Source organism: Cupressus sempervirens, chromosome 9, assembly GCF_028749045.1.
Source record: "Cupressus sempervirens isolate cs-2001-9-10 chromosome 9, ASM2874904v1, whole genome shotgun sequence".
Lineage (NCBI taxonomy): Eukaryota > Viridiplantae > Streptophyta > Pinopsida > Cupressales > Cupressaceae > Cupressus > Cupressus sempervirens.
Window position 1 is genome coordinate 614,918,022 of NC_143126.1, and position 13,868 is coordinate 614,931,889.

At 34.3% G+C, this 13,868-nt stretch overlaps 1 pseudogene; it reads right to left on the bottom strand.

Moving 5' to 3' along the window:
- Window positions 1-8,517: 8,517 nt before the first annotated feature.
- On the bottom strand, window positions 8,518-9,128 carry LOC149540201 (major strawberry allergen Fra a 1-3 pseudogene; annotated as a pseudogene).
- Between the last annotated feature and the right edge of the window lie 4,740 nt (window positions 9,129-13,868).

Below are 13,868 nucleotides of genomic sequence, written 5' to 3' on the forward strand. Positions count from 1 at the left end.
TTTTTGCTTCGCCTTTCGTAGTCATTTTCTAATTTTCCATTGGAGAAGGAAATATTTCATTTTCCAGCAAAAGGAAGAATGCATAGTGGAAAATTCATTTTTTTGCTATGACTTTCGTAGCCAAAGTCCAATTTTCCACATGAAGAGAGAAAAGCCAAATCTCAATCCACAATGAAGGTATATGGGGTCTAGCATCAAGATCACTCCAGAAAAATAATTTGTGAATCAATCTACATCAAAATTGTGCCCACTACATGGAAATGGAAAATTCATTTTTCACTGCGCCTTTCGCAGTCAAAGTTCAATTTTCCACAAAACGAAGAAGACCAAAATTAGATTTCCACTATAAGCATTTTAGAGAATTTCTCCAAAATTTCAGTAGAGAATTAACATTGTAAGCATGCAAGATAACATTTTTGTAGATTGAAGACATGGATTATAGAGCATTGAAAGCAGAATGGCTAGAAACTTTATTTTATTAATTCTAATTTTGTAGTAGTCATATAGAGCAGAATTCAGAAGTTCATATCTTTTGACTCATTGATTATTTTTCTGATCGCTCTAGTTAGGATGAAGATAACTAAGTTTGGAAAAACATATCTAGGAATGAGCTTGATCCAATAGTGGAATAAAAGGATATGCCCTATGAAAAATGACTCATTTTTACCTGGTAGTAGTATTTATTTTGCTGTCCGCTCAACAAAGGAAAGATTTTGATATTGATTTAACATATTTAAATGTCAATTGTTGAAATATAATTTAAATATGTTAATATCTATCATTATTAACTTTAAAAGTTAATAAGCATATCAATTTTCGAAAGGAAAGGATGAGAAGTCAAGGAGACAAGAATTGAAAAGTCACCGGAGGAAACCAAACAATTGCTGGAGAATGTATTTATTGTTAAACCTTTTCATTTGCAGGGGTTCTTCTTTTTTGGCATACAGTCAAAGAGCTGGAGTAGAGGAGAGGGCATGTTAGTTTATGTATTTCATTTCATTTCATATAGGGATTATTATTTTGATTTTTGTAATAGATTTGACAAGAAATTGTGAGCAAATAAATCTAGGTATTGTATTTGTCTGTTCAAAACAGAGAAAAGTTTCATTCTAAAGCAGAGTGTTTAGTTCTTACTTTTTCGATTATATTCAATCAGAGTGTTGGTATATTCAGTATTGGACACTATCTTGCATTTTGTGTCAAATATCGAATGTGATGTGGATCATAGTGTTTGCATGCATTCCTATGATGGAAATTTGAATATTTAACCCACACTCAATTTTTCATTCTACATTGCATCTGCATTAACAAATTCTTCATATTGCATTACCAATACTGAGGAGTCATAAGATTGTGAATTCTTGGGATTGGCTAGGTTTAGGATCTCAAATCTACCTAAGCTAGTATTGCCTAGGATTAGCTTGGTTCTCCTCTTCCATTCTCGGGTTAAGAATGCATCTTGTTAGTTTAGGAATAAAAAAAATTCATTGCATATCATTCCATAAGGGAGCTATACCTTTCAATTCAGAGGAAATCTATCAACCCATGATAGATTATCCAACTGTTGGCATCTAATTGTTCTTTTAGATTTGGGCATTTTGGGAGTTTATTCAAAAGAACAATCTATTTATCAACAGATTTTTGGTGACTCTATTGGGGAAGTGGAAAAGAAGATTAGTGCTAAAGTTTTACTTCTTCAATTTTTATTATTATCTCTACTTGAGATTGGCTGTTTTGATTCTCATCATTTCTGGTTGAAGAGTCCAGTGTTTTCGTTTTCAAAATTACTATTATCTCTACTTGTAGGAGATTGGCGACTCTATTATTAAAAGACCATGCCCATTAAAGTTGTGAAATGAAGAAGGCCAGATCCTTCTTTGATTGAACTTTATCAAACTCAAGATCCAGTCTTGCGTGATCTTTTTGATGCTTTTAGAGAAAGCATTACCTATGGAAGAAAAATGAATTTGAACATTGAAGAAGATCATTCTCCACTCCTTTTATGGAAAAGTGTTTGTGCTAAGTATCACAAATTAAAGGAGATGGAAATAAAATCAAATTTATTACAACATTGTAGAGAGAGGGTGTTGCAGCTAAGCAAAGAATTGAAAGTAAATAATGATGAGATTTTAGAAGTTTTGCACCATCACATCTCTTATAATTTTTTAGTCTTGAGCGAACAAGAGGTTCAACCAAGAAAGAAAACCAAAAGAAAACCCACATTCAAAGAGATAGAAGCATAAAATGATTTCAATTTACAATTTCTTTGGACTGCTTTTAAACAAAGCATTGCTGAAGTTGAAAAGAAAAGATTAAGTCTCTCCTAAGATCATTAATCTACTTTGTTGTTAAGGTGTGTATACCAATGGTACTTTAATTTCCAAGACCAAAGTAAAGGAATTTATGTTTTAGAAAATTTGCTTGAAGAAAAGCTAGTAAATAAAGAACCAATACCAATGAATTGTTTGGTTCTTGGAGAACAAGAAATACCCCAACTTCCAGAAACACAAATTTCAATGAACAAAGACACTCTTGACAGTGGCAAGGAAATGGTAAGCAAAATAAAAAATGAGGATTTACTCATGCTTTCCTTTTCTCCTATTGTTGAAAGTTTCAGATTTGAAGAAAATAATGAAGATCACTTTTTGCATAATATTTCTTATGAAAGTCATCCCTTGGTTTGTACAAAAGTGGAATATGAAACTTTTAAGTTTGAAGAAGATGATATTAAAAATGATTTTTGATCTTCACAAGTTTATGATGATCTTGTATTAGAATCATTTTCTTTTGACAAAAGTGCAAAGTTAAACGTTCCCAACAAACTATGTATCGATGGAAAGGTTGGATCATGTTTCAATGATTATCAAATTATGTTTGAAATTTAAGTTGAAGAAAAGGGTGTAAGAACAAATTGTGTAAAAAGATCTTCAGTACCTTGCAATGTGTTGCAGCATCATGAAGATGATGAAGAGATAAATGATATTTTTCTTTGTCATGAAATGGAAGTTAATCAATCTTTGATGCCGGCTGAATGTAAGTCTTGTTCTACAACCGATTCAAGTATTGAAGTTTTGAATTTGGATAGGGAGTTTTCAAACTTGATAGATACTAGAAAGGATGAAGTTACTTCAGTCTAGATTGACCCTATGTGTGATGAAGAATCATTTAATTTCAGCTTGGATTTGAAATCCAAAAGTTCTATTCAAATTGACTGTGATAAATGTGCATATGATGGAACATCATTTTTAGAACCATTTGAGTATCCTAAATTTTTCAATATTGTTTCAGATGTTGAAATCTCTATTAAAAATGATGTTGTAGAAAGAGATGAAGGTGAGTGTTTTCCTGTACTAGATTCAAAATCTTTACACCTTTCTTCCTCACAAAAAATGATTAATGGTGCAAGAAGTAATGCGCAGGAAGGCACATATGAATCAGAAATATATGATGAAGGATGGTTGTTTGGAAGAGATTTTTGGGCCACATATTGTCAGCATACCTCTTGATTCAGTTTTGATTATGATGAAGTTGCCAAGGGGGAATGTTTTTGGTTTAAGTTGCTAGAGCATAATTTTCTTTTTCGAAAAGGTTCATACTTCTCCCTTCCGATTAATGGCCATGTGTGAGTTTTTTCCTGCTTGCTCTTCTTTTGGTGAGGTCTCCTCACCTATATTTGTAAATAAGCTTTTGTTTCCATAGTTTTGGTGTGTGTAGCTTAGTGTTTCATGCTTTCTCAGTTTTGGTTTTGCCTTACTCCTCTCCACCCTCCCGGCAAGCAATTCTTTGATGGTCTTCTTTGTTCTTAGACTCTGTAACCCAATGCATAGGAACTTGTCTTTTACTAGAGATTCTAGATTCTTTAGGCACTTTGTAGCACATAATCCCCATTCAGAGCCAGCTGTAGGTGCACTTTCAATACACCATTTTAAAAACTTTTAAAGTTGCCTCCCATAAAGAATTTTCCAAAAATTGTTCCCAGTATGCTTAACAAAGTTTCTATGAATGATTGAATTATTTTTGGGTCTAGATATACAAATGTCGAAGCAAATAGAAGTCAAAGTTCACTTTTCCACCATGGAGAAGCACTTTTTGAATTTTCTGCAATAGAGTAGTCAACTTGGGATTTTTCACCAAAGGAAAAATGAAGTGTAGTGGAAAACTCATTTTCCACTATAACTTTCAGAGTCATTTTCTAATTTTCCCCAATGGAGTAGTCAACTTGGGATTTTCCACCAAAGGAAAAATGAAGTGTAGTGGAAAACTCATTTTCCACTGCGACTTTTGCAGTCATTTTCTAATTTTCTACAATGGAGTAGTCAACTTGGGATTTTCCACCAAAGGAAAAAAAATGTAGTGGAAAACTCATTTTCTACTTCACCTTTCGTAGTCATTTTCTAATTTTCCATTGGAGAAGCAAATATTTCATTTTCTAGCAAAAGAAAAAATGCATAGCGGAAATTTCATTTTTTGCTACGACTTTCACAAGCAAAGTCCAATTTTCCACATGAAGAGAGAAAAGGCAAATCTCAATCTGCAATAAAGGTATATGGGGTCTAGCATCAAGATCACTCCAAAAAAATAATTTGTGAATCAATCTACATCAAAATTGTGCCCACTACATGGAAATGGAAAATTCATTTTTCACTACGCCTTTCGCAGTCAAAGTTCAATTTTCCACAAAAGGGAGAAGACCAAAATTAGATTTCCACTATAAGCATTCCAGAGAATTTCTCCCAAATTTCAGTAGAGAATTAACATTGTAAGCATGCAAGATAACATTTTTGCAGATTGAAGACAAGGATTATAGAGCATTGAAAGAAGAATGGCTAGAAACTTTATTTTATTAATTCTAATTTTGTAGCAGTCATATAGAGCAGAATTCAGAAGTTCATATCTTTTGACTCATTGATTACTTTTTTGATCGCTCCAGTCAGGATGAAGATAATAAGTTTGGAACAACATATCCAGAAATGAGCTTGATCCAACGGTGGAATAAAAGGATATGCCTCACGAAAAAAGACTCATTTTTACCTGGTAGTAGTATTTATTTTGTTGTCCGCTCAACAAAGGAAAGATTTTTATATTGATTTAACATATTTAAATGTCAATTGTTAAAATATAATTTAAATATGTTAATATCGATCATTATTAACTTTAAAATTTAATAAGCATATCAATTTTTGAAAGGAAAGGATGAGAAGTCAAAGAGACAAGAATTGAAAACTCATCAGAGGAAACCAAATGGTTGCTGGAGAATGTATTTATTGTAAAACCTTTTCATTTGTAGGGGTTCTTCTTTTCCAGCATACAGTCAGAGAGCTGGAGTAGAGGAGAGGGCATGTTAGTTTATGCATTTCATTTCATTGCATATAGGGGTTATTATTCTGATTTTTGTAATAGATTTGACAAGAAATTGTGAGCAAATAAATCTAGGTATTGTATTTGTGTGTTCAAAATAGAGAAAATTTTCATTCTGAATCATAGTGTTTAGTTGTTACTTTTTTTATTATATTCACTCAGAGTGTTGGTATATTCAGTATTGGAAACTATCTTGCATTTTGTGTCAAATATTGAATGTGATGTGGATCATAGTGTTTACATGCATTCCTATGATGGAAATTCGAATATTTAAGCCGGAATCAATTTTTCATTCTACATTGCATCTGCATTAACAAATTCTTCATATTGCATTACCAATACTGAGGAGTCATAAGATTGTGAATTCTTGGGATTGGCTAGGTTTAGGATCTCAAATCTGCCTAAGCTAGTCTTGCCTAGGATTAGCTTAGTTCTTCTCTTCCATTCTCGGGTTAAGAATGCATCTTGTTAGTTTAGGAATAAAACAAATTCATTGCATATCATTCCATAAGGGAGTTGTACCTTTCAATTTAGAGGAAATCTATCAACCTCATGATAGATTATCCAACTATTGGCATCTAATTGTTCTTTCGGATTTGGGCATTTTGGGAGTTTATTCAAAAGAACAATCTGTTCACCAACACATCCAACCAATAAAAAAACTGTTGATTACTGATGGTTTCCCCAAAATCCAAAACTATACCCTTTGTTAATGTTCTCATTTTGCAATGCTTATTTTATGACATTTCACACTATTCTAAATAGTCTTCAACATCAAAATGTCTTACTTTTCCCAATAGCTCTCTCCCTTCATCAAATGCTGATTTCATAGAGATGAAAGACCTCTTAGAGCTCCTATAGAGCTACCCTTTCCACCAATTTATGTAAAAATTTTAGGCAGGTGCACCCAAGCATTCCATACTTTCTCTCCCGAACATATATATCTATAGGTTGTATCTATGCATATTTCCCACAATTTTTTGTTAGTATCTAGGTGTGTTAACAAATAGATACAAAGTTGATTCAATGCTCCTTCTTCCCCACTTTGAAATTGTAGAATTTTGTACCTAAAATCTTCAAATTGAATTAGATATTGCAGAAAGATAAAAGAATAGACCACAGATTGAAAAATAGAGAAAACATAGTTATAGAATAAATAATCTATCCATCATTTATTATAATATAAGTTAATAAATAATCCATTTGTCATTTATTATAGCATAAATTATAGAACTTGTATTATTTATACTAGAAAATTAGGTGAAGATATGATGAGAAATTAACATAACGTAATGTTATAGCAGAAAGAAAGGGGATTATACCAAAGCAGGTATCCTCTTCTGTTGCCATTCTCTTCTATCTTTTCCCAGTATATATCCTTTATCAATTTTGAAGTACTTCGGAGGATTCTCTCCTTCTACTACCACTCTGCTCACCGTGGATCACATTTTTTGATTAATTTAATAATCTTTTTAGATGACCTCTTTGACATGCTCTAGAAATCTTCCACAGCTCTTTATGCAGTTATTCATATCTGTGTTTGAATGCGTGTTGGCTAATTTCTACATTATATTGTTGAATGGACTAAGGTCGTCTGTAATTGAACATTATTTTTGAAATTTTTTGACGATTTCTATTTTTCATTATTTTTTGAAAAAAAGGGGTAAAATTTTATTAAGACAGAAAGAAATACAACAAGTAGAGCTCAACAAGGAGCTCGATCCTGAGAAACAAGTTCATCAAATTCTTGCACCATCTCAAAGGAAAGTTGCCCACTATCCATAATATTCCAACCCAGAGCATGACTAGAAACCCATTTGGCTAAACAATCAGCAGCTCTATTCCATTCATGAGGAATATAAGTAAACCTAATGAACTAAAAAGAGGTAGAAAAGAGAATAATATGATTAACAACAGTGGCCAGCTGCCAACTAACATCCTCAAGTTCCTGTGAGGACAGCAAGTTCACCACCACTTGGGAATCAGACTCACAAATAATCTTACTCGATCCCTGCAAGCAACATTGTTCCACAGCATATAAAATAGCCTAAGCTTCCATGAGATTGCTAGTGTAATCACCCTTATGAACTGAGAAAAAGAATTTAACATCACCTAAACTACAATGAGCCACTTCCCTAATACTAGTAGGGCCTAGATTCCCTCAAGAAGAACCATCAATGTTAATTTTCAGAACTCCATAAGGAGGAGGATTCAATTTTATAAAGTTTTAAAAAATTATCAATCAATTTTGCATATGTCAATTTTTCATTCAAATTTTAAAACATTTAAAAAATTTATCAATCAATTTTGATGTGTCCATGTATAGATACCTCTACTTAAAAATTGGGTAAAAATATTGTTTAAAAAAAAAAAAAAAAGTGGACTAATCACTGTATATTTTATTAATATATAAATCTGATTCCTCATCAGAGAAAGAATCAGAAGAAAATTTTGAATCCCAGTCCAATTACCAGTAGAGAAGAATAGAAAGTTACTTTAAAATAAAACAAAATGACACTTGCGAGAAAATGCTGACTTGAATGTCAAGACTTCTCATTCTCAATAAGCTCTTGTAATTTCTACCATTCAAAGAATTGAGTATAAGGTCTGAAAGCTTCAAAATTAACATCGTTATAGACCAGATTGGCAAGAAAATCCACAAGTTTATTACCTTCTTAGTAAGTATGTGAGATATTATTGCTATATTATAAATGGTTCATTTTTTTTATTCAATTGAAAATAACTTCTATCTAAGAATTTTCTTACTTTGAAACAGTGAACGAAAATAAAGATGTTTGATATAAATAGTTTAGCACAAATCACTTTGTACAATCGTAGCTAAATACTTAAAAGAAGACTACTCTGGACAAATATCTTTGGTTTTTTCCTATTAAATTGGAAGGAAGTTGTAATAGAATAGATAATTTTTAAACAAAGACATTTCTTTGTTTCTATATAATTGAAAAGAGATTGCAATAGAAGAGCTAGAATTTGAGCTAGCATTGAGAAATTCTCAAACTTTATGAGACATACATATTCTTATTGAACCTAACTTAAGAGGCTACTACCACTAGGAAAGAAGAAAATACTAGTATTTTTATCAGTATGAAACACACATAAGCATATTGTTGTGAGGAAAGGGGGAAGATCTTATGCTTTTTAGAAGTACAAAGTGGGATTGGCAATAAGAGGCTCCTCCAGCATTCTAAACAAAGCAATGATGCCTACCTTGACCTCTTCAACTTTGGATTCATCATATGGTACACCAGGGAGTGTGTCATAACTACAAGTGGTAGTTGAAATGGATCCACCCCCTGCTTTAGGTGTAATCTTAATCTTGAACTTTGTGTAGTCCACTTTTGTCCCAATCACTCCTCCTTCCACATGGCTGAAACCATAAACCATGTTGTCCTCATCGATTAAGTCCACTTTCTCTTTCACACACCTATAATCCTTATTGGCTGCAATATCAATCTTATATCATATTAGTAAAATCATCTCTAATTCAATAGATTCATAATTCCATGTAAAATTGTTTAACTAACATCTAAGGATTGAATGGATACAATTCATTTATGAGACAAATATTTACCTTCAGTGATATTAACTTGTCTAATGGTGCCGACACCTCCATCTCCTTCAATAAGTGTGATGTCTGATATGAGGGCAGGGACTTGTTTAGGCATAAAGTTGTGAATGTCCTTTGTTGAATTTCATAGCCTTTTTGCCTCAACTGGAGATTCAATCTCAATTGTGTAGCTTCTTGCCATCATCTTTGATTTTATCTCAAGATTACAGATTTCTATTTCAGATCTTGTTAAGAAATGCTTGCCTTGCCTTCGTTTGGTGTGGTGTATGAGAAGATGTTTATTGGTATTTATAGAGGTGTTGATCTACTTATTTGCCTTTTGTGTGAACTGTGTTGGTGGCCCTAGCATTTATCAAACCAAAAGGCATATGATTGTAGGCAAACGTACCCCATGGAGTGGTAAAAGCTATTTTATGTTGATCTTCTGGTGCGACACTGATCTGGTTATGATCAGAGAAGCCATCTAGCATTGACATGAGTTCTGAGCCAGATACCAATTGCAGAATATGATCCATGACAAGGAGCCCATAATTATCCTTAAGTGACACTTGATTCAAATTGCGAAAGTCAACACATATTCTTATCTCACCATTCTTCTTCCTGACAGGAACAATATTGGCTACCCATGTGGAATGGTGAATGGGATAAATAATCTTTGCTTTAAGCATCTTATCGACTTCATTGAAAATAGTGTCAGCTACCTTGGGATTGAATTGCCTTTGCTTTTGCTGAAAGGGAGTTGAACTCGGTTTCAAGGGAATCTAATGTTTAAATTTCTCATTCATGAATTCCTTTAGATCTTCATAACCCCAAGCAAAAATGTTTTGGTAGGCTCTCAATAATTTCATGAATGCTTCTTTCTCTTCTAATGTCAAATCTTTCCCTATTAGGACCATTTTTGGATTTTCCTCAGAACCAATATTTACTTTCTCATAACCCGAACAATTAGAAGGTTTAGTGTCCTCAACTTTTTCTTTCCTTTTATCTTCTTTATCCCGAGAGGATTAGAGAGAGAGAGAGAGAGAGAGAGAGAGAGAGATTAGTCATAAAGAAAAATTAAACTTTCTCTCTCCCTATACTTTTCACTCTCCACATACTAAAACTTTTAGAGAGAAGTACAGGGTTTGAGTTAGAGTTTCACTCTCTCTTCCAATTTTTCTCTCTCCACGTACTTTTCTCTCTCCACATACTTCAACCTTTAGAGAGAAGTACGGGTTTTGGTTTGAGTTAGAGTTTCACTTTTTCTCTCTCCATGTACCAAAGTACTCTCTCTCCCCGTACTCCAACTTTTTAACCTAATTCTAACCCGAACCTCCCAACCCAAACTTCAACTTGAAGACAACTGCTAGCTAGAAATAAAGTTCATAAATGTTTAGAGTAATTCAGGTATGCTTTTCATTGGAGGCTAGTTTGAAAGAAAGCCCGAGTTAGAGCAACATGAACTGTGGTTTCAAGGTGCCATATTATTTCAAATATATGTTACTCAACCATCCATGCAAGTCAAGATCTGCAGTTAGATAAATATACCAGCAAATGGGGCGTTTGAAGAGGTGACAACACGAGAAATGTGTCAAAAAACTTAAATGATAATGGTGTGAACGAGAAATGTGTCAAAAAAACTTAAATGATAATGGTGTGAACAGAGGCACGTGCATTGTTTTCTTTGTAAGTTGTGGCCTAGTTAGATCTCAAACAAAGCTTCCCACTCTTGTTGGCAGCCGTGGGCATAGAAAGAATAAAAACCATTTAACTGAACACCTTAACAAAGCGTGTGAGATGCTTGACTGAATGCATCTAAATTGCAACTCATATAGTTTGCATGGCATTTAAAAAGGTAATCAATGAAGATCTGTGGCTTCATAGATATAGACCAGGCCTGGAGATAGTTTGATCCATTTTATATCCTCATCCACGCATGCAAGTCCAGACCTGCGGGTTGACAGGCAAAGACTAGCACACAAACGTTGAAGGTGATACCATATAGTGAGCAGAGTGAATAAAGAACATTTGCATGGTTAATTTCAGCTTGTTCTCCCTGCCACAATGACACTAGGAAACATGGACATTGCCATTCGATGGCTTGATTAAACCCCTGCGTTGAAGCAACTGTTTCTAAGCCGCTAACACAAACCTTGGACCAGCGTGTGAGCAGAATGTTTGAAGACAATTTGGAAACCAAGCAGAAGCAAGCAACTCCGCCATCAGGAAGGAACGTATATCTTTAAAATGTGCCTACAATCTGCTTGACAAAATGAATAGCCCGAATGCATACTCCTAAGCTGCCGCATGTTGAAGGATAGATTTGGAAATATGCAAGACCGGTGTGTTGTTTCATTGAAGATCGGTCTTAAGCAACCTGCGGCATTCAAAATGTTGGTTGACCATAGAGAGGGTAGGAGAATTAAATGATTGCACAGTGCGCACAAGATGGATTTGTTGAAAGTTCTTTGCTAAATTTCAATCAACTATAAGTGACTATTGTAAGAACCCACTTCACAATCATAGTTGCCAGTCAACCATTATCTGCGGTATCTACTCTATGTGTATGCAAGATGTAAAAATTGAGAAAGCTTGCTATATGTTTGACAGAACTCCTCTAAGGATCCAATCTGAGAGACGTAATGATTGAGGTATTCATAAATTGAATTCGATCAAAATAGAACAGTTGGTGGGGGTGATTATGTAGAGTGCTTAGATATATTGTATAAAAAGGTTTGTCAAGCGAATATGATCTCATGGAATCTGGAGCTTGACTAAAGGCATTTTTATGATATACAATCTTAATCCAATCAGTAGAGGAAACATGAAAGAAGAATACCACCTCACAGAGATGAGTAGTCTTATTGGAATCCACAACACTGAGATTGATCGCCTTCACTGTCGTCTTCACTGCTGATGCAACATTGAAAGTAGCCTCTATGATTGATCATCACTTTTCCCTATAAATTTGTGCTTGACCATAGCCTGATGGTTTATAATCAAGAGGAGAAACCTATGAAACCTTTTCAATGTTCAAGTGTTTTCATCTCAAGGCAATGATGAAGGCATATTTTTGGCAATACAAGCTTCTATCTGAGTATAATAGATGGAGAGGTCAGATGGAAATGCATAGCGGGAAAATCTAAAATAGTCTATAGCCGAAAAAAGTCCAATGGAAATATAAATGCATGTAAACTATTCGACAAAATGCCAAGTCAAAGGTGTGCTCATATTGTTTGACAAAATGCCTTTGCTGCACCTAAAAGTTGGATTCTCAAAGTGAGGTAAAGATTTTGGTGAAGTCTTATAATTGAAGAAGATATAACATCAAGTTTGATATAAAGGAAAGTGGCTATTGACTTTGCATTGTTGCCAGGACAACCCTTGACGGGTGATAATATGAGGTATCAATTCCAAGGTAAAGAGGCTCCTGCAATACTAAAAAGCATGCTTCCAGAAATATCTAACACAAAGATGGGACATTTATAAGTTGCAAACTTTTGGAAGATGATGAGCAAAGAAGATAAATCACCCCTGGCACATCGAACACTGGAAAGTGGCCTAGCCCATGCAGGATGACATCCGTTCGCAGTTTAATGTGTGGAATTGGTTTTAGAATGTATCAAGGCATATGATCGGAATTCCAGAGACATCAAGACTGCAGGAGGTAATGTCGTGGGAAGGTTGGATCTAGTATCTATATCCATCACATTCAGATTGCCAGTAAGAGGGGAGTTCACAAAAATTTTGAAAGAAGGTGCCCAGGGTTATTTCCATTAGAATAAGAAAACATGTCTCAATGTTATTGCTAGAAGTTGGTTCGATCAACCCAGGCGAGGACAATCACAGTTGCCAAGAATGTTGCGCAGGAATATCTTTAATGAAGATATTTCTGATATGATAGTTCTTCTCAATAGAGTGGTGGGAAATCAGACGGCTGAAGATTTTCAAGATTGGATGTTTTTGTATATTAATACCATCACCACTAGAAAATAATTTATAGATTGGGGAGAAATGATTAGCAACGCCCTTCATCACCAGCTGACAAGATTCAATGCAAATCAAGGGTTTTACATGTCATCATATCTAATGTATGCAATTGCAAGTATGAAGTTATGGCCCGGTCTAAATCCTTATGGGGAGTATAGCTTAACCACTCAAACTTATAATTATTACCCCCAGTTGCAATTAAAATAGAGCAATGCACACTTCCGTAGGGTGAATGATGCTTTTCCTATACTCACTGCCAGGGAGCTATAAGGAGATATAGGACTTTGAATGTCTCCTGAAGCAGCCAGTCTCATTAGTATTTATAGTAGCTTCTTCATACAATACCCTCGATTCACTTACATCCGTATTGGAGGTTTTCAAGATTGTCCTCTCATGTTGCCTCGCTTTGTAGATGACAGGTTGGTACTTTCAGAAGTCTACAAGCAAATTGGTCAAGTAAACAGAAAGTGTAGGAACAAAAGATCAATCCCTTTCCCAATTGGCATTGGACATTATAGTTGTTTATCTTCTTCGGATGCTCAAAATATTGAGAGATCCTTGGTGAACATAACTCTACACTCTTTCTAAAAAAAATTTCCATTTGATGGTAGTGGGTATGTTAAAAATAACTTGGCACTTGGACCTGGCTATCTTCATTTCCCTACAATGGAAGATTATTGGGAGAATTGTGAGAATGATTTCGAAGTAAGAAAAAGGGACTCGATGAGATTTACAATATGACAAATCATTGATTACAAAATGGGATGGGATGTGATAGGCATAACAGAGGACAGGTCAGACTTGATTGATCCTTACTTCTTTGAGCGGATACAATTACTAGAATTGCAATATATCAATTGGTTGCTGCCAGAACTGAAAGACCTCAAGGAAAGGACTTTCTTTGTGATTCAATGAACTGAGACTTGGTTAAAGAATAAAGTTAAAGAAGCCA